The following is a 6,647-nucleotide window of genomic DNA, read 5'->3' as shown; positions in this document are numbered from 1 at the left end:
TTCTGGTTGGGTATAGTAAACAAGTCCTGAGCCAGATCAGCATGTTAAGAAACTGGACAATTACAGGGAACAAAGGAGGCATTAAATCAGGCTTCAGGTAAAAGAATTAAGTTGTGATGGGAGAGGCAAGCACTGCAGATTGATGGGGAGTGCAGAGCTGGTTCTGTCTGGTGCTGGAAAAAGAGGGAACTAGATAATGTTGCACTCGTTCTACACAGTTGGCAATGGAAAATTTAAGAGGGGGTTTGACACTAAGTGATCAGCAGAGGACTTAAAATGTTATTGCACATCTGAGTCACAACCCCTTTTTTAGTACTTAGTTCTCACACGGAGAGGTATTAACATTAATCAGTGAGACACATGCCATATGAACAATCCCTGGAGGTGCACACGGGTGTCAAGGTGAAAGACTAGAAGAAAGCAACCAGAAAGTACCAAGAACTGAGACCTCAATGCCTTTATTAAGGCAGTAACAGTGGATAGAGCTGTAACTTCTGAAAGGAAGCTGTGAGCTGGCTGTGAGGGGGTGAGTGCCACCCATCGGAAACCCATCAGTGACAGGGTGAGCATGCTGCAGGGGGACTGTTTAAATGCCCTGCTCGCTGCTGTGAGCCAGACCTGGAGGAAAGCACAGTTGTGGTTTCCATAACAAGTCTTGTTTAAAAGCCAGCGGTGAGAATCTGGCTTTCGGGTGAATTCTGCCTTGAAAGCCCAGCTACAGGCATTTGGGTGGTGGCTGTCCAGAGAGCTCACAGAACCCAGCCTGCAGCTGGAGGCAAGCTGGCAGAAGGTGGGTGCCTTGTTTATTGTGAGATGCCGTCCCTGCCTGCTGATGTTAGTGAGCAGTGGGAAATAAATAATGGAAGAATACACATCCCTGTTGGAAAATGGGAGAGTGTTAGATAATATCTTACACAGACCTATACTGTACCTCAGTACAATGAGGCCATCACTATAAACTCAACCTGTGCATGGAACAGTTTGGGAGATTAAGAGAAAACTAGCCATTTATCTAATTCCAAATGAATAGCAGTAAATGAGGAACAGAATAGATTTGAAATAAAAGCAAACTACCCCAGAGGAAAATTCAAAGCAAAAAATTTTCCTCAGTTAAGTGAACTCTAAGCTGCTCTTTGGGGGGGCGAAGACTTGAGACTGCAGTAAAGCAACTTGGCAAAAGGTGTTTAGCCCTGAGCGAGAACCCAGACAGCCTGCAGCGCAGTTTGGCTGTGTTTGCTGTTTGATACAGGCAGCTCACCAACACAGGTGGGGGCCCCCATCCTTCCTCTCTAACATGTTTGTAGGGAACAGGCCATGACAAGAAGGCTCTTCCAGGGCTGGGAAGTTCCTGCTGCTCTCAGCCAAGGTAGAGCTGGCTGGGAAACCCCAAATCTGTCTTCTTAGACTTCTCTCAGAGCATCCCATACCGCTTCTTTGGCTTTGCTTTAGAGAAAGCAAGAAAAACATCTGTAGAGGAGCGTTCTCAGGTTAAGAATCATACTGACAATGTGCCAAAAAATGTCATTTCCCAGTCCATGTTATATGATGGATATCAAAAGCTGTGGGAATCAAGGCTATTTTAGGTAGTTCAAGGCTGATGTGTTGTGAGAGACTGTGTAGCGAAACTGTTAAGGGTGGTCTCTCTCACAGCATTTCTGCAGGCCCTTTCCCATCCTGTGTCCAAGAGTGCTGGCATGACATCAGCTCCTTTTTCCAGACAGTCTGGCCCACACAACCCCTACCTAAACACCAAGTGATTGCATGTACCCAACCTAGTACCGACTGCAAACCCTGGGGCTGTTCAGGATCCTGGATTTCATCCTACCATCTGCCAGTGCCAGAAACATCCTGATTTTTCACATGAATCCATTTGTGGGAAGGCTTTTAACGGAGGTATTAGAAGATTGTTGTTTTCTGAGCAGCTTTGGCTTTATAGCACAAGCCTCTAAGGTCTAAAAGACTTGCTGCCTCCCAAACCACACTTTTTCCTTCTTCCACTCTCCTCACTGCCCATTTCTCTCCCCACCTTCTGGCCTTCTTCCCTTAGCAAGTAGCTGCTGGTACAGAGCTGCCAGCCCTGAGTATCTACAGCTCCACGATGCTCTCCGTGGCTGCAGGGTATCAAATATGGGGGCAACATCTTGACGTCTAGCTGGAAGTGGACAGGAGGAGGGAACAACTGTCTTAGATTACCTTAACTGGTAAACCGAACTCAAATAAGGGTGAGACCGACAAGCTGAAGCGTTTCCAGTATTTGCAGGGGCAGTTATCTTTTGCAGAGCTCTTATTTCATCCACACATGCACAGCCTCTACCTGGCTGCCTTGAGACCGTTGCCTGCAGTATGATTGTAACTCCTTTCTCCCAGCAAAGTTCAGTCTTACCCAGATGGTCACAACAACCGTCTTGGAACATCTGAAGAAAGGCTGGTGCTTTCCCCTCAGAGGGCTCCAGAAGAAGAGGGGAACCTCACTATCAGCAGCAAAATGCTAGAAGTTAATCAGAAGGGAACTCCTGAGTGGGAGCACAAAAAAATGATTAATTCATCTAAAAGAGAAATTACGAGTATTTTTCTTCCATGCAATGATGTTGAGCAGTTTAAGCAGAGCCACTTGTTCCACACTTCTGCTCTCAGCTCCTAACACTTTGAAGGAAGACAGTAGCATCACTAGCTGGGGCTGGGACAGGAGGAATTGGGAGGCTCCTTTTACCCACTGCCTGGGTCACTTCCCAGGCATCCTGGCCACCACCCCTGGGCTCTGTGGGACAGGATTGCAAAGCCCTCACTGAGGCAAGCTTATCTAGGATGGTGCTTCCCCACACCAAAGGGATTCATGACAGAGCACCAAGTGACAGCCTGGACGTCACTTTGTACCTCCCCAGTCCAAAGCAGGTCTCACCCCACCCTCCGGGATCCTGAATTTCCAGCATCTTCAGAGAACAAGCAAATCCCAGTCAGTGAGTCCCGGCTCCTTTCCCAGACGCTGCCATCTTGACTTTCTGCAGAGAATAGCCCAGGTATGACTGCACCACAGGGACACGGACACACATGCACACGCTGACACACCGACTGCAAAGACACCCCTTTCCCAGCCATGCTGGTAGCACCCACCCCTGTGTTCACGTCTCCTCCCTGGTTCTGTGCTCCCAAAACACATTCACTTGCACACACTGGGCCACGGTCAACTGACAGCAGTAGCGTTTCTTGTCTCAAGGCATGAAAAGCCAAAAATTCTGTAGAGAATTCAAGTATTCTGTGTCAGAAAAATAAATTCCCTCTTGACTTCAGTGATCAGCTTTAAGTTACAGGGCTCAACGTACATCTGGGAGGGTTCTTTAGCACTCAGAACTGAGGCACTATTTCACACTGCTTTTAAACACAGAGGTATTTTCTTAGTCAATTAAAAAAAAAATAAAAGGTCAAGTGGCTTCTCAGGTATCCCGCAATGAGCTCCACAGATTTCTTACATACTGGTTAAAAAGGCTTTATAATAGATATTCCTGTTGAGATCACATGATTTTTCACCACTAGGCTAAACTTGGATTATTAAAGCAACTATTTAATCATTTACCATCTGACAGTTATCCTCCTTACTTAGGTCTAAATGCTGCCCTGACAGGCAAGACTGCACACACCCTGTACATACAGCCAGCAGCGCCCTGCGCTCCCTGCCCATTCATCTGACAATAAGGGCGAATCAAACACCTTGGAGGGGTGATACTGTTGGATCCACAAATGCCAGACATGCGACACCTGAGATACCTACACACCGTCTGCACAGCATATAAAAGGATATGCTGCTGTCCCCATGGCTGTATGGGCATATTTACCTCTATTCACTATGGCACACTCATGGCGCAAAAGCATAGATGCAATTAAAAATTAATGCAGGCAACCTCACAGAAATACCCGCTCCCCCAAAGACATGCACAGCATGTGTGCATGTAAAACCAGCATGTTCACTGTGCAACCTCTGTGAAGTGGGTGCTGTTCCAGAGCAGCAGCACCTCTCACAGCCCTCCCAGGCTACTGGCAGGATGATGTGGTGGGAGAACAAAGCAACGAGAAGTTTGGGTTGATGGCAGGAGACCCCCACAATGCCTGCAGTGACCCCTTAGCAACCCTGGAAATGCTGGCTGGAGTGGGAGAAGTCCCTGCAGAGACATCATAGACTCATAGAATGATTTCGGTTAGAAAACACCTTTAAGATCATTGAGACCAATGGTACACCTAACACTGCGAAGTCCACCTCTAAACCATGTCAATAAGAACCTCATCCATGCATCTTTTAAACACTTCCATGGACAGTGACTCAACCACTTCCCTGGGCAGCCTGTCCCAATGCCCAACAACCCTTTCTAGGCAGATTTTTTTCCTAATATCTAATCTAAACCTCCCCTGGTGCCACTTGAGGCCATTTCCTCTCATCCTACCACTTGCTACTTGGGAGACCAGCACCCTCTATGCTACAACGTCCTTTCAGGTAGTTGCAGACAGCAATAAGGTCTCCCCTCAGCCTCCTTTTCTCCAGGCTAAACAGCCCCAGTTCCCTCAGCTGCTCCTCATCTGTCTTGTGCTCCAGGCCTCTCACCAGCCTAATCGTCCTCCTCTGAACTCTCTCCAGCACCTCAGTGTCTTTCCTTTGATGAGGGGCCCAAAACTGAACACAGCATTTGAGTTGTGGCCTTGGCCTCTTACATGTTATGTTGGCAGACATGAAATGTTTACTCTCATCCAACCTGAAGCACTTGCCTTTCAGTTCCATGAAGTGACCTCTTGTAAAGTCATCTGGAGTTGTAAAGTAAATCAGAGCAACCATCTGGCTTTTTTTCTGTTCCTTATTTAATATATTGCTACCATATCTCACTGCATCTGATCACTATTATTGCTCTGCACTAATCATTCCTTTTTCATCTTGCATTTCCCTTTTTCATTAAGCACCAGCTATGCGTGACTGGAAGTGACGGCTGTGATGGGGTAGCTGGGCTGGAGGTGCCTGGTGTCCATCCCCTGGACCAGAGCATTGGCCTAGAGCCCCTCAAACTTCCCACAGAGACAGGCTGGCCACCCACCTGGGCACCCCGGGCACCACCACCACCCCAAGCCATCAGGTAGACAGGAGGGACATAGCTGTGCCTGGTGGCAGCCACAGCTCTGCTTTGCTTTCATCTCAAATGGGCTGGAAAGGCATGTGAGGGCACCCACCCCTCTGCGTCCTCCTGACAGCTATAGCTATAGGTTAACTGTAGATAACCAGCACATGCTGTGGGCAGGGAGATGGTGCTTTTCCAACCCCATGGCTGGGGAGAGGGTGGTTCCTCCAGGCAGGAGGCAGCTCTGCTGCACCGTGGCTGGGCACACAGCAATTCTCTGAAGTATGGGCAGAAAAAAAACAAAGCCTTTTCTACAAGAAGAACTGGGCAAGAGGCGGTTCGACTTCTGAATTGCCTGTTGGCTGAAGTGGAGGGGACACCTGACACAGTGCGAAGATGGGGAAAGTGCATGTTTCCCCCCTCCACACAACCTCAAATGGGAATCCCCCATCTTCAGCAGCCAGCAGTGAGCTTTGTGCTTGCTTTGGTTCTGTGCCTGAGGTCCCCATAAGCCTCCTGACCCCTCATTAGGTAACAGCGGAGGAAAAGAGGAGAGATGCAAACCCTTGGAGCTGACTGAAACTCAGCTGCTTTATGTCTGCAAAGTGGCTGAGTGAGATGCTGATGTCCACCTTTGTTTTGGTATTAACCTTTGGCTTGCGATTTAGGCCAGTGGGCTCCAAACTTTTTTGATTGTGCACATCTATCGGTAAAAGCAAATAAAGACATTGGGGGACATACACCCCCCCATATATATATATACACACACACACACACTTATAAATTAGACGAGAGCTGCAGAAATTTGCAAGGGGCAAAGGTGGGTATCCGAGGTGGCATTTCCAAGTTGCAATGTAGAGCTGTAACACCTCTCAGCTCCCCTCAGGCACGCAGGGAGGTGCAGGGGTATCACAGAGCAGTCCCCACCGGGTAACAGGTCTCTTTGCTTCCAACCCCAAGAAGTGGCAGATCCCAGAGACAGGGAAGCGGGATGGGAAACGCACAAGGCACCCCACGCTCACCCCCCGCCACTGGATGCTGTCAGTGGGAGCAAAGGGTGCCTTCTCCCGCTGGCACGGCCCAGGTTGCAGGGAGTGCCAAAGACAAAAGGGGATTTGGAAAGCTAACAAAGGAAGGCAAGGGAAATATCTTGGAGAGAAGATAGAGAGCATAAGTTATAAGTCTTTTGGGAGGCGCAGGGGTGTGTGTGCACGCATGCGTGAACACAGGATGCAGCAAGCAGCAACTTTCATCTCCCAGGACATCTGGCATGTGGGCATCCGCCATACATCTACCTATAGGGCAGGCCCAGAGACATCCGTGACAGGGAAAGGAGGATGAAAACGTAAAGCAAGATCATTGCTGTTTCCCATGCTCTGCACATCCCCTCCTTAAAAACAAGCAGGAGGCATCAGCCCTGGAGAAAAGGCAGGTGTTGGCAGAGTCAAGCAGGGTCCAGTCCCGGCTCCCCACTGTTCCCACACCTGCCAGTGCCCCAGGGCGAGTGCCAGGGTGCCCAGTCTTGTCCCCCCAAAAACGCTCTGAGCAACATGG

General features: G+C 48.9%; 1 long non-coding RNA gene across 1 annotated transcript; it reads right to left on the bottom strand.

Moving 5' to 3' along the window:
- Positions 1-2,192: 2,192 nt before the first annotated feature.
- LOC110357324 (uncharacterized) lies at positions 2,193-5,816 on the bottom strand. Its single transcript, XR_002410941.2, has 2 exons — positions 2,900-5,816; positions 2,193-2,488 (listed from the first exon to the last, which is right to left on the bottom strand). It is a non-coding gene; the product is annotated as an uncharacterized LOC110357324 (long non-coding RNA).
- Positions 5,817-6,647: the final 831 nt, after the last annotated feature.

The sequence above is a fragment of the Columba livia genome, chromosome 1, assembly GCF_036013475.1.
Source record: "Columba livia isolate bColLiv1 breed racing homer chromosome 1, bColLiv1.pat.W.v2, whole genome shotgun sequence".
Classification (NCBI taxonomy): Eukaryota; Metazoa; Chordata; class Aves; order Columbiformes; family Columbidae; genus Columba; species Columba livia.
This window is presented reverse-complemented; position numbering and strand designations above follow the sequence as displayed.